Genomic DNA, 19,652 nt, shown 5'->3' on the forward strand with positions numbered 1-19,652 from the left:
TGCCATCCCCCCCAAACGTGCAGCGTCGCCCCCCGGCTAGTGCGAACCCCTCCAAAACGTACAGCGTCATCCACCCGGCCAGTGCGAGCCCCCCCAAACGTACAGCATCATCCCCCCGGCCAGTGTGAGCCCCCCCCAAACGTGCAGCGTCGCCCCCCCGGCCAGTGTGAGCCCCCCCCCCAAACGTGCAGCGTCGCCCCCCCGGCCAGTGCGAGCCCCCCCAAACGTACAGCATCATCCCCCCGGCCAGTGCGAGCTCCCCAAACGTGCAGCGTCGCACCGCGGCCAGTGCGAGTCTCCCCAAACGTGCAGCGTCACCAACCCGGCCAGTGCCGTCCCCCCAAACGTGCAGCGTCGCCCCCCGGCCAGTGCGAGCCCCCCCAAACGTGCAGCGTCGCCCCCCGGCCAGTGCGAGCCCCCACAAACGTGCAGCGTCACCCCCCGGCCAGTGCGAGCCCCCCCAAACGTGCAGCGTCACCAACCAGGCCAGTGCCATCCCCCCAAACGTGCAGCGTCGCCCCCCGGCCAGTGCGAGCCCCTCCAAACGTGCAGCGTCGCACCGCGGCCAGTGCGAGCCCCCCCAAACGTGCAGCGTCGCACCGCGGCCAGTGCGAGCCCCCCCAAACGTGCAGCATCGCCCCCCGGCCAGTGCGAGCCCCCCCAAACGTGCAGCGTCGCCCCCCGGCTAGTGCGAGCCCCCCCAAACGTGCAGCGTCACCAACCCGGCCAGTGCCATCCCCCCAAACGTGCAGCGTCGCCCCCCGGCCAGTGCGAGCCCCCCCCAAACGTGCAGCGTCGCACCGCGGCCAGTGCGAGCCCCCCCAAACGTGCAGCGTCCCCCCCGGCCAGTGCGTGCCCCCCCCAAACGTGCAGCATCGCCCCCGGCCAGTGCGAGCCCCCCCAAACGTGCAGCGTCACCAACCCGGCCAGTGCCATCCCCCCAAACGTGCAGCGTCGCCCCCCGGCCAGTGCGAGCCCCCCCAAACGTGCAGCATCGCCCCCCGGCCAATGCGAGCCCCCCCCAAACGTGCAGCGTCGCACCCCGGCCAGTGCAAGCCCCCCCAAAATGTACAGTATCATCCCCTGCTCCGTGTAACCCCCCATAAGACACTTACCTTATTGAAGCCTGAGACATACACGAGCTGCAGCCCCCAACACAGACAGGAGACACTGCTCTGTGCCCCCAACATCCAGGCTGAGACCCCAGAGCTATAACTAATGAGGAAACGCTGACTCTTCTCCACCTCAGGGTCAGGATCCGTCCGCTCTGCACTGAGGAGTCCAAGCACTGCCGCTTCCCGCCCACAGATCTGCACGGCACTGAGGAGGCCCCGCCTTTTCCGGTGACATCATGATTTCATGAAATCACTCCTCCCACCTCAAAAAATCAACTCCGATCTAGCCTCTACCTCAGAAGCAGGAGCGGCCGGGAGTCTGCAGGACGTGTTGTGGGACCTGTAAGTATAACGACAATGTTTTTTAATAATGTGTTTGTTTTTTTTTTTTACAGCCCCTGGACTCGATTTGGACCCGATCTGTAACACGAGCTTCCCAGGAAAGCTCGTGGTCGGGATCATGTACATGATCACTTTGTGATCATTATGATCCTCGATCTTTACAGATCGGGATTGTCCATCCCTATTCATAAGTTTTTAATGGAGAGCTCAGAGAAATTGGTTGCCAGAAATCTCTAATTGCGGATTATTTCACAAAAACAAATGGGTTGGGCGTTTCAAGCACAATGCACAATGTGAGGATGCACAAAAATGTTGTAAATTTTGGTGTGTTCACAATTTTTTAACAGCTCTGACAAAGTGAGTGGAACTTGGGTGGGACCGGGGGTTGTCGTATCCCATGTCTCAAATCTTACGTGTCTTGTGACGCCCTGACAAAATCAGGTTGTCACAGGAGACTGCATCTGTAACGCCCTGTGCTCGGCAGCTGAGCCGCTCGGATCCGGACCTTCAGTGGGTGGCTTGAGGGTCTTCGGACCCGGGGGTCTCGCGGTCACTTCAACTGAAAAAGGTGTTGTGGTTTGGGGACGTAGGTGTACGGCCGGAGCCGTGTTAAGTTCGTGACGCCACCCACGGGATGTGGTGAAGGTGGACACCACCGCTGCAGTTACGGGGCACCCGGGGGAGATGTTCGGCAGCAAGTTGATAACCCCTCCGTGGGCAGGGATGGTGGCCACGGGACCCGTTGGGTTTGGTTGGTGGTGCAGGCGACTGGAGGGTGCTGATGTACTCACTATTAGTAAACACACGAGTCTCTGGTAAACCAAGGTGATGGTGGTCAGTGCCCACAGCCGGCTGCAGTCTGGGCCCCCACCCTGCTGGTGGTCTCTGTCTTTCTCCTGCACCTGTGTGTGATGGTGGACTGCCTGTGCTTGCAACTTCAGGAGTCTGCTCCTGGCTTGTTGTCGCCTAAGGAGCCCGTTGCCCGCAGACGCTGGCTCATGGGATCTCTGAGCCGTGGCGGTGGCTTTCTATCCCCCTCGTTGGGCTGTTGTCTTCAGTCGGGACTTTGGGTGGGACAGGACCTCTAGTCCTGGCCTCAATCAGTTAATTAGCTAGCCCCCAGTGGCTTCTGGACCTAGCTTCAGGGTCTGAGTACCCCCCCCTTTGTGCTCCGGTTTCCGAGTCGGTTCCCCGGGTCGGTACCGGCGGGCCACTACCCTGTCCCGGTCCACCTCGGTTCCACCGAGCCGTCTTCCCGACTCCTGCAGACGGAGACCGCCGTCTGCCTCCTAGCCAAAGGTACCAGGGCTCCTACCCTGGCACCTACTCAAATTGGTTTCTCTCCTCTGCTGGAGCTGCACACAGCTCCAGCCCACACACCTCTCCAACTTGAACTCTCAAACTATTGTCACTAGCTTCCCGCCTCAGGCTGTCTGGGACTCGTCGGTTGGCGTCTTCCAACCGCCTGGTTCCGCCCCCTGGTGTGTCCATCAAGCCCTGAGGGGGTGACTAGGGTTTTAGTGTTCGGCTGTGTGTTACCTATGATGGACAGGTGTAATGCGGGGCCCTATCTGTGACTACCTGGCCTGGCCAGGGCGTCACACATTCATCTTCCAGATGCAGGACTCACTCCTCCTTGTCCTTCCAACACAACCCCACACACAGGTACAAACACCAGCCACAAAGCCTAGTCACCCCCCCAGGACAATAGGGACACACCAGTGGATGGGGCCAGGCAGATGGTGACGCCCACCTAGGGGTTCTGAGGTGTCAGGGGAGGGAACAAGTCAGTCTGAGTCAGACAGAGGAACAGATTAGTCTAGACAGTGGAAGTGAGAGGAGTGAAGTGGTAGTCGGGGGTTGTAGCTCCCGGACTACCGGCCTACCTGAGCTGACTAGGTGGCAGACGGCAGAGCAGGGCCACAGGCGACGGAGATCCGGTAGTGGGAGACCTTAAGTGGACCGGGGCAGGGTTGTAGCCCGCGGGAATCCAGTCTGGAGGCAGTGCACAGTCGGGGTACCTGGACCCCAGGGCAAGGACAGCTGCAAGCATCTTGTCAATTAACCAGCAGGGTACAAGATTCCACGTCTTGTCCCACGAGTAAGCCCAGATAGAGCGAGACAGAAGCCCAATGCGGGAGATAGGGCGTCTGCAAGTGCCTGCAAAAATCTCATGGGTCAGATCTCGCAGGCCACATCTCCCACAGCAAAGACACCGGGAGTGGATTTTTCCCGTTCCATGCGGGCTAGTCAACACACGAGACACAAAATAGAGTGCAGGAGGGAGGGCCCCTGTTCTGTTGACCGGTGTGCAGGACCCGAGCACACCCCTCCGGAGGCTACCGGTATCCGGCACTTGGTTTACTACTTGGACTTTGTGTGACTTCTTTGAAAACTATGAGCACACCGGTGTCATCCGGTCCAGCCCTGCAGACGAAGTCCCAGCACGCTACACCACCTAAACCTGGGCTCCAGGACAACACCTCCCCTACCCGTGGAGGGGATACTATCCTGCTGCCCTGCTCCATCAACCCCAGGCGTTCCATACCAAGGCAGCGGCGGTGTCACCAAACTATCACCGCAACCAACGGGTGGCGTCACTGACAAACTCTCCCCTGTAAATAACCCCTTTACTACGTTGTGGGCGACGGGCTGCTGCAAGAGTCCCGGATCCGGCTGGCACTCGAGCCACAGCCACGATCCCGGATCCGAGCGTCTCAAGTAACTCCCCACTGGCCATGGCCTGCGCTCCCGCCCACGACAATCTCATAGTCCACCATGCACTTTCATCCAAACTGGTGTGGAAAACAGACCAATCTTGATGAATCGGGGCCGGCTTTTCAAAGAATGTTTTCTCTGAGACACCATAGCATTTCAGAATAACACATACACTTTTGCAATTACCCAGGCAGTGTCTGATTCATGCGACCTGTAGTGCGGCAGGATGAATTTATTGAATCTCTTGACAGGTTCCCTTTAAATATAAGAACAAGAAGAATTTGTGGTAAAGTACAAATGTAACGCACTGTTATTAGATTAGGACATTTTCATTCAAAATGTGTTGTGTAGCATGACAACTAATCCCATCTGACAGGAAGGAGATTTGCTGTAAAATTGTAACATGACATTTGAAAATGTGATTTATCTATCAGAGAATAAGCAGTCTTTCATGATTAATCATAAATCTTCCTTCCAGAGACCACAGAGTGGCCATCACAAAGAGGTACACAAAGGTATACCACTGTCACTGTTTGGGCTTTAATCTTTTCTCTCTACAATCCACTGAGGCCTCTGCTTGTATTATATACAGACTAGAGATGAGCGAACCGGTCCCGGTTCGGCTCGAGGCGGTTCGCCGAACGGGGGGTCTGGCTCGAGTTCGGCTCGTCGAACGTTCGACGAACCGAACTCGAGCCCATAGGAAACAATGGCAGGCAATCACAAACACAGTAAAACACCTAGAAAACACCCTCAAAGGTGTCCAAAAGGTGACAAACAACTCACAACACAACACAAACACATGGGAAAGTGACAAGGACATGTACTCATGCGAAAACAAAACAGCTGGACAAGGAAAAAGAGGAGGACACACAGATATAGGCATGGCACGCCCTTCTAAAGTCATGTAAAACACCGCAAGGTGACTCCAAGCGGAGTCTCCCTTTTTTCCAAAAATTGGGCCCCACACACCCACCCCTTCAGTGGCAGCAGTTGTGCCCCAGTTGTACACTTCACAGCTAGATTTGCATCAAGCACATTCAAAAATACGCCATTCTTATCCGTCCCCAGGATGACACCGGGGTAGGTAGCAAAGTCTTTCCTGATCCCAGCTCTGTTCATCTTGGCTTCTTTTAAAAACACAGCAAGCAAGGGTTACTCCAAGCGGAGTCTCCCTTTTTTCCAAAAATTGGGCCCCACACACACCCACCCCTTCAGTGGCAGCACTTGGGCCCCAGTTGTACACTTCACAGCTAGATTTGCATCAAGCACATTCAAAAATACGCTATTCTTAACCGTCCCCAGGATGACACCGGGGTAGGTAGCAAAGTCTTTCCTGATCCCAGCTCTGTTCATCTTGGCTTCTTTTAAAAACACAGCAAGCAAGGGTTACTCCAAGCGGAGTCTCCCTTTTTTCCAAAAATTGGGCCACACAGACACCCACCCCATCAGTGGCAGCACTTGGGCCCTAGTTGCAAACAGGATGTTTTGATTTGCATCAAGCACATTCAAAAATACGCTATTCTTAGCCGTCCACAGGATGACACCGGGGTAGGTAGCAAAGTCTTTCCTGATCCCAGCTCTGTTCATCTTGGCTTCTTTTAAAAACACAGCAAGCAAGGGTTACTCCAAGCGGAGTCTCCCTTTTTTCCAAAAATTGGGCCACACAGACACCCACCCCATCAGTGGCAGCACTTGGGCCCTAGTTGCAAACAGGATGTTTTGATTTGCATCAAGCACATTCAAAAATACGCTATTCTTAGCCGTCCCCAGGATGACACTGGGGTAGGTAGCAAAGTCTTTGCTGACCCATGACTTGTTCATCTTGGCTTCTTTTAAAAACAATGTAAGCAAGGGTTACTCCAAGCGGAGTCTCCCTTTTTTCCAAAAATTGGGCCACACAGACACCCACCCCATCAGTGGCAGCACTTGGGCCCTAGTTGCAAACAGGATGTTTTGATTTGCATCAAGCACATTCAAAAATACGCTATTCTTAGCCGTCCCCAGGATGACACCGGGGTAGGTAGCAAAGTCTTTGCTGACCCATGACTTGTTCATCTTGGCTTCTTTTAAAAACAATGTAAGCAAGGGTTACTCCAAGCGGAGTCTCCCTTTTTTCCAAAAATTGGGCCACACAGACACCCACCCCATCAGTGGCAGCACTTGGGCCCTAGTTGCAAACAGGATGTTTTGATTTGCATCAAGCACATTCAAAAATACGCTATTCTTAGCCGTCCCCAGGATGACACCGGGGTAGGTAGCAAAGTCTTTGCTGACCCATGACTTGTTCATCTTGGCTTCTTTTAAAAACAATGTAAGCAAGGGTTACTCCAAGCGGAGTCTCCCTTTTTTCCAAAAATTGGGCCACACAGACACCCACCCCATCAGTGGCAGCACTTGGGCCCTAGTTGCAAACAGGATGTTTTGATTTGCATCAAGCACATTCAAAAATACGCTATTCTTAGCCGTCCACAGGATGACACCGGGGTAGGTAGCAAAGTCTTTCCTGATCCCAGCTCTGTTCATCTTGGCTTCTTTTAAAAACACAGCAAGCAAGGGTTACTCCAAGCGGAGTCTCCCTTTTTTCCAAAAATTGGGCCACACAGACACCCACCCCATCAGTGGCAGCACTTGGGCCCTAGTTGCAAACAGGATGTTTTGATTTGCATCAAGCACATTCAAAAATACGCTATTCTTAGCCGTCCCCAGGATGACACCGGGGTAGGTAGCAAAGTCTTTGCTGACCCATGACTTGTTCATCTTGGCTTCTTTTAAAAACAATGTAAGCAAGGGTTACTCCAAGCGGAGTCTCCCTTTTTTCCAAAAATTGGGCCACACAGACACCCACCCCATCAGTGGCAGCACTTGGGCCCTAGTTGCAAACAGGATGTTTTGATTTGCATCAAGCACATTCAAAAATACGCTATTCTTAGCCGTCCACAGGATGACACCGGGGTAGGTAGCAAAGTCTTTGCTGACCCATGACTTGTTCATCTTGGCTTCTTTTAAAAACAATGTAAGCAAGGGTTACTCCAAGCGGAGTCTCCCTTTTTTCCAAAAATTGGGCCACACAGACACCCACCCCATCAGTGGCAGCACTTGGGCCCTAGTTGCAAACAGGATGTTTTGATTTGCATCAAGCACATTCAAAAATACGCTATTCTTAGCCGTCCCCAGGATGACACCGGGGTAGGTAGCAAAGTCTTTCCTGATCCCAGCTCTGTTCATCTTGGCTTCTTTTAAAAACACAGCAAGCAAGGGTTACTCCAAGCGGAGTCTCCCTTTTTTCCAAAAATTGGGCCACACAGACACCCACCCCATCAGTGGCAGCACTTGGGCCCTAGTTGCAAACAGGATGTTTTGATTTGCATCAAGCACATTCCAAATCCACAAGCATTTACTCTCCCCAGGATGACACAGGGGTAGTAAATTCCTTCTGGATCCATGACTTGTTCATTTTGATGAACGTCAGTCTGTCCACATTGTCACTGGACAGACGCGTGCGCTTATCTGTCAGCACACACCCAGCAGCACTGAATACACGTTCAGAGACAACGCTGGCAGCTGGACACGACAAAATCTCCAAGGCGTAAGTTGCGAGCTCTGGCCATTTTTGTAGGTTTGAAGCCCAAAAGGAGCAAGGCTCCAGTTGCACAGTCATGGCATCGATGTTCATTTGGAGATACTCCTGTATCATCCTCTCCAGCCGTTGACTATGTGTCAGACTTGTTGTCTCTGGTGGCCTTGCAAAAGAGGGTCTAAAAAAATTATGAAAAGATTCCATAAAATTGCTGTTACCGGCACCAGAAAAGGTCCTACTGGTACGGGTAGACTGTTGAAGATGACGAGACCGTCCCATGTTTGTCAAGTTACAACTGGGAGATTCACTCCCTGCACCTGCACGGTTGTTTGGCGGAAAAGCCGAGCTAAGATCTAGTAACAGCTTCTGCTGATACTCCTGCATACGTGCGTCCCTTTCTATGGCTGGAATTATGTCACAAAATTTGGACTTGTACCGGGGATCTAATAGTGTGGCAATCCAGTAGTCATCATCACTTCTAATTTTGACAATACGACTGTCATGTTGGAGGTAGTGCAACAAAAAGGCACTCATGTGTCTTGCGCAGCCATGCGGACCAAGTCCATGCTGTGTTTGTGGCATAGAGGTGCTACCCGTTCTTTCTTCCTCTGACATCTGACCCCAACCTCTTTCAACTGAAATTTGACCAAGGTCTCCCTCATCCGCTGAGTCTTCCATGTCCATGGACAGTTCGTCCTCCATTTCTTCATGTTCTCCTGCACCTTGCTCAACATTTCGCCTGCTACTATGCGCCCTTGTCGATCCCTGTCCCCCATGGTCCCATGCCTGCTGCGTTGGTGATGATGAACGTCTGGACCTTGGTGATGTTGTTGTCCCTTGCGCATATGAATCCTCCTGTAGTTCCTCCCCTTCATGTTGTCCCACCCCCTGACTCCGAATAGTGTTTAGCGTGTGCTCCAGCATGTAAATGACTGGAATCGTCATGCTGATAATGGCATTGTCAGCGCTAAACATATTCGTCGCCATGTCGAAACTGTGCAGAAGGGTGCATAGGTCCTTGATCTGAGACCACTCCATCAGGGTGATCTGCCCCACCTCTGCATCTCGTTGGCCCAGGCTATACGTCATGACGTATTGCACCAGGGCTCTGCGGTGCTGCCACAGTCGCTGTAACATGTGGAGAGTTGAATTCCAGCGTGTCGCCACATCGCATTTCAGGCGATGAACCGGCAGGCCGAAAGACTTCTGGAGCGATGCAAGTCGCTCTGCTGCGGCGCTTGAACGGCGGAAGTGAGCTGACAGTTTTCGTGCCCTGTTCAGAAGGCCATCTAGGCCGGGATAGTGTGTTAAAAATTGCTGCACGACAAGGTTCAACACGTGAGCCATACAAGGTACGTGTGTCACCTTGCCCAGGCGAAGTGCCGCACCCAGGTTTGCAGCATTGTCGCACACGGCCTTACCAGGCTGCAGTTTGAGTGGAGACAACCATTTATTAAACTCGGACCGCAAAGCTGACCACAACTCCTCAGCTGTGTGACTCTTATTACCAAGACATGTCAAGCTAAAGACCGCCTGATGCCGTTGCGCTCTGCTGCCAGCATAGTAATGAGGGGTGCGTGATTCCTTCTGCGCAGTGAGAACGCTGGTGGCCTGACCAGGCAGGCTTGGGGCGGAGGTGGAGGACCCAGATGAGGTGGAGGATGCAGAAGCAGTGGCGGAACTTGGACAGACAGAGGATTGACACACAAGTCGTGGGGACGGCAAGACTTGTGCAGCAGACCCTTCACCATCTATCACCATAGTTACCCAGTGCCCAGTCAGCGACATGTAACGTCCCTGTCCATGCTTACTGGTCCAAGTATCGGTGGTGAAATGCACCCGTTCACACACAGAGTTTCTCAAGGAAGCGGTGATGTTGTGTGCGACATGCTGGTGTAGCGCGGGCACACCTTTCTTAGAGAAGTAGTGGCGACTAGGCATCTGGTACTGGGGCACAGCGACAGACATAAGGTCTCTAAAATCCTGTGTGTCCACTAGGCGGAAAGGCAGCATTTCGGTAGCCAACAGCTTACAGAGGGATAGAGTCAACCTCTTAGCTTTGTCATGGGTCGGAGGAAGTGGCCTTTTATTTGACCACATCTGAGGGACAGAGATCTGGCTGCTGTGTGTAGACGGTGTTGAGTAGGGTGTCCCTGGAAAAATGCAGGTTTGTGAGGAAAGTGCAGGCGGAGACATGATGTTGCCTTCATCCAACGTTGGTGCTATCGATGTCTGAGAGAGCTGTACACACTCACTTGTTTCCCCTTCCAAACCAACTGACGACCTTACAAGCAAACTGCCTGTTGCGGTTACAGTGGTGGAAGTTTTGCGTGGAAAAACAGGTGTGGCAGCTGTCCCCACAGTCCTAGAAGATGAAGAGCGCGCGGATGCAGTGGAAGGGGCGGGCGGTGGATGGTTCGCTCCGCTAGGCCGCATTGCAGCACGGTGAGCTTCCCACCGGGACTTATGATATTTATTCATGTGACGATTCATGGAAGAAGTTGTCAAACTGCTGAGCTTTTGACCTCTACTAAGAGAATCATGACAAATGTTACATATCACATGAGTTGGGCGATCTTTTTCGATGTGAAAAAAGGACCAGGCTAGGCAAGGCTTAGAGGCCATGCGACCTGTTGATCCACCCCGAATAATGCTCATAGGCAGAGTGGTGGCTGAGGATGCAGTTGTAGACGTGCTACCAGTGCTCCGACTCTGTCCAGGAAGGCGCAAGGTAACTTCGTCGTCGGTTGCATCCTCCTCCACCGCCTCTGTTGACCTCCTCGAGTGCCTGACTGGGGGTTGACAGTAGGTGGGATCTAGAACGTCATCATCAATTGTTGTGTTTGCACTCCCCTCCCCCTCAGACCGAGCCTCTTCTTGCCCTGACGGAATATTTAAGTTGTCATCCCAATCGGGTATCTGCGTCTCATCTTCATCAGTATGTTCCTCATTGTCTATAACCACAGGTGTTACAGTTTGTGACAAAGGGTCAACATTATGCTCAGAAACTTGGTCCTCACGGCCTGAATCTGAGTCACAAAGGTTCTGGGCATCACTGCAGACCATTTCCTGTTCTGTACTCACTGTAGCTTGGGAGCAGACCTCTGATTCCCAGGCTATAGTGTGACTGAACAGCTCTGCAGACTCAGCCATCTCAGTTCCACCATACTGTGCAGGGCTGATGGAGACTTCAGAGCTGGGAGAAATCAAGTGTGATTGGGATGACAACTCAGAGGACTGGTGTTTTTTGGATGCGGTACTTGAAGTGGCTGAGAGGGCACTTGTTGGACCACTTGAGATCCATTCAAGCATTTTCCTTTTTTGCCCATCATCTACCTTTCTTCCTGTTGTTCGTGTCCGTAAAAAAGGGAGCACATCGGATTGTCCACGGTAAGTAGTAGACATCTTACTTTTGCTGGTAGATGGTCTATCTTCAGCAGATGATAATGGAGCTTTGCCACCTTCCCCACGGACAAAACCTTTTTTGCCTTTTCCACCACGCCTCTTCCCCTTTCCACCAGCATCTGTCATTTTGCCACTCATGTTGATTGCGACAAGATTGTGGACTGAAAATGTGGTAGTAAAAATTGAGAGGTGGTGAAGATTGCAGTGGTGGTCTAGCTTTATTAACAGCAGAATAATAAAGAATAAATATCCCTGACAATGCAACTTAGTTATAATTAGTTGGAGTGTGCAACGCAGGCAGACGTGCTGCAAATGTCTTTGCACTAGTGGGACTATAGCAAAGTCCAATAGCCACGTATAGGATGCCACTAGGTACACTGAGTGTTTGCTAGTATAATGGCTTGGTTAGAATGAGTTGTAGTGTGCAACGCAGGCAGACGCGCTCTGCAAATGTCTTTGCACTAGTGGGACTATAGCAAAGTCCAATAGCCACGTATAGGATGCCACTAGGTACACTGAGTGTTTGCTAGTATAATGGCTTGGTTAGAATGAGTTGTAGTGTGCAACGCAGGCAGACGCGCTCTGCAAATGTCTTTGCACTAGTGGGACTATAGCAAAGTCCAATAGCCACGTATAGGATGCCACTAGGTACACTGAGTGTTTGCTAGTATAATGGCTTGGTTAGAATGAGTTGTAGTGTGCAACGCAGGCAGACGCGCTCTGCAAATGTCTTTGCACTAGTGGGACTATAGCAAAGTCCAATAGCCACGTATAGGATGCCACTAGGTACACTGAGTGTTTGCTAGTATAATGGCTTGGTTAGAATGAGTTGTAGTGTGCAACGCAGGCAGACGCGCTCTGCAAATGTCTTTGCACTAGTGGGACTATAGCAAAGTCCAATAGCCACGTATAGGATGCCACTAGGTACACTGAGTGTTTGCTAGTATAATGGCTTGGTTAGAATGAGTTGTAGTGTGCAACGCAGGCAGACGCGCTCTGCAAATGTCTTTGCACTAGTGGGACTATAGCAAAGTCCAATAGCCACGTATAGGATGCCACTAGGTACACTGAGTGTTTGCTAGTATAATGGCTTGGTTAGAATGAGTTGTAGTGTGCAACGCAGGCAGACGCGCTCTGCAAATGTCTTTGCACTAGTGGGACTATAGCAAAGTCCAATAGCCACGTATAGGATGCCACTAGGTACACTGAGTGTTTGCTAGTATAATGGCTTGGTTAGAATGAGTTGTAGTGTGCAACGCAGGCAGACGCGCTCTGCAAATGTCTTTGCACTAGTGGGACTATAGCAAAGTCCAATAGCCACGTATAGGATGCCACTAGGTACACTGAGTGTTTGCTAGTATAATGGCTTGGTTAGAATGAGTTGTAGTGTGCAACGCAGGCAGACGCGCTCTGCAAATGTCTTTGCACTAGTGGGACTATAGCAAAGTCCAATAGCCACGTATAGGATGCCACTAGGTACACTGAGTGTTTGCTAGTATAATGGCTTGGTTAGAATGAGTTGTAGTGTGCAACGCAGGCAGACGCGCTCTGCAAATGTCTTTGCACTAGTGGGACTATAGCAAAGTCCAATAGCCACGTATAGGATGCCACTAGGTACACTGAGTGTTTGCTAGTATAATGGCTTGGTTAGAATGAGTTGTAGTGTGCAACGCAGGCAGACGCGCTCTGCAAATGTCTTTGCACTAGTGGGACTATAGCAAAGTCCAATAGCCACGTATAGGATGCCACTAGGTACACTGAGTGTTTGCTAGTATAATGGCTTGGTTAGAATGAGTTGTAGTGTGCAACGCAGGCAGACGCGCTCTGCAAATGTCTTTGCACTAGTGGGACTATAGCAAAGTCCAATAGCCACGTATAGGATGCCACTAGGTACACTGAGTGTTTGCTAGTATAATGGCTTGGTTAGAATGAGTTGTAGTGTGCAACGCAGGCAGACGCGCTCTGCAAATGTCTTTGCACTAGTGGGACTATAGCAAAGTCCAATAGCCACGTATAGGATGCCACTAGGTACACTGAGTGTTTGCTAGTATAATGGCTTGGTTAGAATGAGTTGTAGTGTGCAACGCAGGCAGACGCGCTCTGCAAATGTCTTTGCACTAGTGGGACTATAGCAAAGTCCAATAGCCACGTATAGGATGCCACTAGGTACACTGAGTGTTTGCTAGTATAATGGCTTGGTTAGAATGAGTTGTAGTGTGCAACGCAGGCAGACGCGCTCTGCAAATGTCTTTGCACTAGTGGGACTATAGCAAAGTCCAATAGCCACGTATAGGATGCCACTAGGTACACTGAGTGTTTGCTAGTATAATGGCTTGGTTAGAATGAGTTGTAGTGTGCAACGCAGGCAGACGCGCTCTGCAAATGTCTTTGCACTAGTGGGACTATAGCAAAGTCCAATAGCCATGTATAGGATGCCACTAGGTACACTGAGTGTTTGCTAGTATAATGGCTTGGTTAGAATGAGTTGTAGTGTGCAACGCAGGCAGACGCGCTCTGCAAATGTCTTTGCACTAGTGGGACTATAGCAAAGTCCAATAGCCACGTATAGGATGCCACTAGGTACACTGAGTGTTTGCTAGTATAATGGCTTGGTTAGAATGAGTTGTAGTGTGCAACGCAGGCAGACGCGCTCTGCAAATGTCTTTGCACTAGTGGGACTATAGCAAAGTCCAATAGCCACGTATAGGATGCCACTAGGTACACTGAGTGTTTGCTAGTATAATGGCTTGGTTAGAATGAGTTGTAGTGTGCAATGCAGGCAGACGCGCTCTGCAAATGTCTTTGCACTAGTGGGACTATAGCAAAGTCCAATAGCCACGTATAGGATGCCACTAGGTACACTGAGTGTTTGCTAGTATAATGGCTTAGTTATCAGTTGGAGTGTGCAGAGGACAAGAGGGTACAGTGGCAGGATTGTGGTGCTCTGGGTAGAGGAATGGAAGACTGCCTTTCTATTCCCTCCTAATGGTGAAATGCAGGTAGGAAATCCCTGACCTGGGCTACACAGACGCTGTTGCTGTTTGCAGGACCTGTCACCTATGGCTCTCTGACCCTGCCGGTTGGAGCCCTTAAAAGGACTGCTATAAAGTGCTCTCCCTAAGCTGTCTAACGCTGTGTATGCAGCGCATACAGCTGTATCGGCTATAGGACTCAGGAAGACGGAGCTGCGACAGTGATGTCTGACACCAAAGACGCAGAAGGCAGATAATGGCGTCCGTGAAGAAAATGTCCGGTTTTATAATGCAGGGACATGTGACATGCAGATCCTATCACACATGCCGTTGCTTCTCTGGCTCAAAGTCCACTTAGCTGTGTGTGTGTCTGGGATTGGCTGACATGCTGGCCCGCCCCACAAGACGCGCGCGCTTAGGGAAGGAAGACAAGAAAAAAAAAAAAAAAAATGGCGATCGCCATTATAGAAACAGCAGTGATCTGAAGGCGCTGTTCACGCACACTATACACTGAAATGTGATAATAGTTTGATTCACAGAGTGACTTACACTATTACAGCAGAAACCAAGCTATGATTTAGCTGTTTTTTGGCTGCTAGAACCGTTCTCGAACGTTTCTAGAACTACCGAGCTTTTGCAAAAAGCTCGAGTTCTAGTTCGATCTAGAACATGCCCCAAAATCACTCGAGCCGCGAACTGGAGAACCACGAACCACGAACCGCGCTCAACTCTAATACAGACTATTTCTGAATTAATACCTTTGTTTTCTGGGTATTTTGCGCTCCACAGTGGAGTAGCATAAGCACGATTAGTATTGTTGCGGAATGATGAGACCTGCGTTCATTATTGACCAGTGGAAAGCAACAGTATCTGCTAGCAGCATGTGTTAACTGATAAACTGTGCAGTCTATGCAAATACACAGTCAAGGAAGCAAAGAAAATGGGAGAGCCATTAAGGGCAGAATTTCATGGTGTTTGTCTGAAAACATCTGCCTACACCATGCAAACAAGGAGAGGATTGTGCTCCAGTGAACAGTCAGGACAAAATGCCATGCTTTTGTGTCAGGTAACAGTAAGGGGTGCTTCACACACAGCGAGATTGCTACCGAAATCGCTGCTACGTCACGGTTTTGGTGACGCAACAGTGACCTCATTAGCGATCTCGCTGTGTGTGACACTGAGCAGTGATCTGGCCCCTGCTGCGAGATCGCTGCTCGTTACACACAGCCCTGGTTCATTTTCTTCAAAGGCGCTCTCCCGCTGTGACACACAGATCGCTGTGTGTGACAGCGAGAGAGCGAGCAGGGAGCAGGAGCCGGCATCTGGCAGCTGCGGTAAGCTGTAACCAGGGTAAACATCGGGTAACCAAGGTACCTTAGTTACCAGCCTCCGCAGCTCTCACGCTGCCTGTGCTGCTGTGATGCCCTGGGCAAGCCAGGGGTCACAGGTCACAACATCACATGCACCCCACATTCCCGGCAGGTACATCTAGGCTAACCTAAAATCCTTGTTGCCTTCCTCCAGGGGCTGATGTCCACACCAGGGGGTGGGCCAGGCGGTTGGCTCCTCCCACCGAGGAGTTCACAGCCCTGGAGGCGGGAAAACCAGGCAGTTAAGCTAGGGAAGTGAAAGTGAGAGGAGCAAAAGAGAGAAGCTGAAGTGACAGAAAAGTGAGAGTAGTAAAGCCTGAAGCTGGTTCGGGTGTGTGCCCCGGACTGAGACAGCAAGGTCAGCAGACGGCGGTGATAGTCTGCAGGGGGACTGCTTGGAGGTTGCTGGAAGGACCGCGGACGGGTGGTGACCCGGCGGTACCGGAGCAGTATACGAAGAACAGTCAGCACCAGGGCAGGGGCCTCTCGGATCCCGGCAAGGCTAGGAGTCGCCATAATTTGCCAAATCCGTCAGTGAAGGGGACCTCTGTCTCCTAACAACCAAGTCCCGATTGAAGGCAACAGTCCGACCGTGAAGGGGAGACACCGCCACCGCCAAGGCACCAGTTTCCCAGGGCCAGCGCCTGCGGGCAAAGTAGGGCTCCTTCGGCCCAGATTGAAGCCGAGGAGTGGGTAACCGGTGGGAACCCATCGCTACCAAAAAGACTTTACATAGGTGCAGGGAAGAGACCGTCACCGCTAACTGCAGGGAACATCAGCACCGTAACCGTCCGAGGGACCCGTCCAACCAGCCGTTTGTTTACCGAGAACTGTGTCGTGTTTACTGGCTGAGTGAGTACCTCCGTGCCGTGCGGCACAGCGCTGCCCCTGCGCCCCTGCACCTCCACAGGCCCCATACCCGCCTGTCCACCATACCAACCCCATCACTGGGCCCCGGGATCACCAAAACCCCTACCCACGGAGGGGCAAATCAACAACTGGCTGCTCCGTACCATCACTCCCGGGCTCCCCAGACAGAGCAGCGGTGGTGTCCACTTAATCACCACAACCGTGGGTGGCGTCACGGACAATAAACTATCCCAAAACCCAATCCCCTTTCACTCACGGGCGAGGAGCGCCGCTCGAGTCCCCGGGATCCGGCCCATCGCTCGAGCCACCGAGCAGCAGCAGCAGCAGGCCGCTGCAGCCGCAGCGGCAGCCGGACCCGAGCAGTGGGAGAGCGCGGCGTCCCCTCCTCCGCCCGCGACACTGCCGGCTCCGGCTCTCTGCACATGTAGCTGCAGTACACATCGGGTTAATTAACCTGATGTGTACTGTAGCTAGGAGAGCAAGGAGCCAGCGCTAAGCAGTGTGCGCGGCTCCCTGCTCTCTGCACATGTAGCGACGTTATGATCGCTGCTGCGTCGCTGTGTTTGACAGCTAAGCAGCGATCATAACAGCGACTTACCAGGTCGCTGTTACGTCACAGAAAATGGTGATGTAACAGCGACGTCGTTGTCGCTGTCGCTATGTGTGAACCCAGCCTAAGTCCTGAAGTTATCTCTTTTTCCTTCACTATGCCCTTAATGATAATACAAAGTAATAAAAGATAAGCTTATACTGACTCCTTATTTAGTGATCCTTCATGCTTATGAAGGAAGGTGGTGGCCCTAGACCATTCGGGTGCCACACTCCTTCGCCAAGGAGACTCTGGGTGCTACGGGTGGAGGACACAACACTTACTAGTTTCTTCAGGTCGGTGTCCATCACCACTATGGCAGTCCTTGTCGTAGACAGTAGTAACACACGCGATACCAGAGCTCACTTAGCTAAGTAGAACGTTCACTTTATTCTTCACTCCAATATGGCAGACATGGCCTTCCTTTGCTTCTTTCCACTCAGTGTGGGGTACTACCTCTCAAACCGGTCCCCCTGCGCTATCTTGGATCTCGTCCTCAAGCTGCGGTGTCTATGTCTCCTTCCCCCTGACTTCGCTCACCTTCGTCCAATTCTGGGCCCCAGCAGTGTTCTAGCGGAACAGCTCTCTAAGCCCTCCAGTCTCTTGAGGTTACTTCAGGGTTCCCTGACTGGCCCTGACACCGAGGCCACGTTTTCTCCCACTCGAATCCTATTCTAGACTGGTTCCTCTTGAGCCCTTACAACTGTCCTCTTTTCGCATCTGTCACTACTCCTTTAACCCTATCTCTTCCATCCTGCCTCTATGTCAGCCCAACTACTAGGTAACGCCTTTGGTAACAGTCCCACTGTGCTATATCTGGAACCTGCACTGAGCTAGTGTGACGCCCTGGGCAAGCCAGGGGTCACAGGTCATAACACCACCATACCCTAGTATGTGGGTTGTAAATAAAAAAATCTGTTGTTGCAGCTAACCGTTACCGCCTCCGGAGAGGCAGGTTGGAGGGAGGGCCCGCAGTGGAGCAGGCTGGGGCCCAGCCACCACAGGAACGGGTGGCTACCCTCTGGAGGGGGAGGACAGATCCCGCTCGGGTAACTGGTTCAGGACTGGGGTCAAGGTGTGCTGCCTGGGTTTTAGGGGCAGCATCAGGGCCAGGTTACTTGGGTGGGAGAGAGCGGCAGCCGCAACTGTTTAAAATGTTAGTAACGTTTAAGAAATGAACCTCCCGATGTGGGATGAAGTTATTTTATGTGTATGTTTACCTTTTATATCTTTTCAGAAAATAAAACCGGTGTTGGACGGGCAGCCCGCGGACGGTCTGCATTTTGCTAAGGGGGAATGTGACGCCCTGGGCAAGCCAGGGGTCACAGGTCATAACACCACCATACCCTACACCCCAGCTAGGAACACCAAGGCTAATCAAAAATCCTTGTTGCCTTCCTCCAGGGGCTGATGTCCACACCAGGGGGTGGGCCAGGCGGTTGGCTCCGCCCACCGAGGAGTTCACAGCCCTGGAGGCGGGAAAACCAGGCAGTTCAAGCTAGGGGAGTGAAGGAGAAGGAAGTGGTAGAGGAGGACAGTAAGAGTAGAGACAGTGCAAAGTAACAGTTAAGAAAGCCTGAAGTTGGTCCGGGTGTGTGCCCCGGACTGAGACAGCAAGGTCAGCAGACGGCGGTGACTGTCTGCAGGAGAGGCTGCTTAGAGGTTGCCGGAAGGACCGTGGACGGGTGGTGGCGCGGCGGTACCGGAGCGGTATACGAAGAGCAGTCAGCACCATTGGCAGGGGCCTCTCGGATCCCGGCAAGGCCAGGAGTCGCCGTGAATTTGCCAAATCCGTCAGTGAAGGGGACCTCTGGGTCTCCCAACAACCAAGTCCCGATTGAAGGCAACAGTCCAACCGTTGTAGAGAGACACCGCCACCGCCAAGGCACCAGTTTCTCAGGGCCAGCGCCTGCGGGCAAAGTAGGGCTCCTCCGGCCCATAACCAAGTCGGGGAGCGGGTTACCGGTGGGAACCCATCGCTACCATCATCATCTCAGGTGCAGGAAGAGGGACCGTCACCGTCAACTACTGGGGAAAAGCAAGTGCAGCCGTCCGTGGGAACCGTCTTTCCAGCCGTGTGTTTTACCGAGAACTGTGTCCCCGTCTCAGGCTGAGTGAGTACCACAGTGCCGTGAGGCACAGCGCTGCCCCCGCGTCCCTGCACCCCACCAAGCCCTGCACCGACCCTGCCATCCAGCATCCCCCACCTCATCACTAAGCTCCGGGACAACTACCCCCTACCCACGGAGGGGAGAACCAACAACTTTGCTGCTCCCTGTCACCGCTCCCGGGATCCCCATACAGAGCAGCGGTGGTGTCCATACAATCACCACAACCGTGGGTGGCGTCACGGACAATAGACTATCCCAAAAACCAATCCCCTTTCACTCACGGGCGAGGAGCGCCGCTCGAGTCCCCGGGATCCGGCCCATCGCTCGAGCCACCGAGCAGCAGCAGCCGCAGCAGCAGCGGCAGCCGGACCCGAGCAGTGGGAGAAGCACAGCGTCCCCTCCTCCGCCCGCGACACTAGTATTATAACATATCAACATACACATTTAGCAATAAGGATAACACACAACCATATACTTTATATTTCAGGGCTCAACCACCTTCTACATGTACTACATGTTGGAGAACATAGCCCGTCAGCTGAATATGGGCACTAATATCCTCTCTTATTCAGAACATTCC

General features: G+C 52.4%; 1 long non-coding RNA gene across 1 annotated transcript in view; it reads left to right on the forward strand.

Annotated features, from left to right (window-relative positions):
• The first annotated feature begins 1,275 nt into the window (after positions 1-1,275).
• Positions 1,276-19,652, forward strand: part of LOC142296658 (uncharacterized) — a 101,235-nt gene continuing 82,858 nt past the window's right edge. Inside the window, exon 1 of the long non-coding RNA XR_012751667.1 lies at positions 1,276-1,457. This is a non-coding gene — a long non-coding RNA (uncharacterized LOC142296658). The remainder of the gene's footprint in view (positions 1,458-19,652) is intronic.

The sequence above is a fragment of the Anomaloglossus baeobatrachus genome, chromosome 3 (assembly GCF_048569485.1).
Source record: "Anomaloglossus baeobatrachus isolate aAnoBae1 chromosome 3, aAnoBae1.hap1, whole genome shotgun sequence".
Classification (NCBI taxonomy): Eukaryota; Metazoa; Chordata; class Amphibia; order Anura; family Aromobatidae; genus Anomaloglossus; species Anomaloglossus baeobatrachus.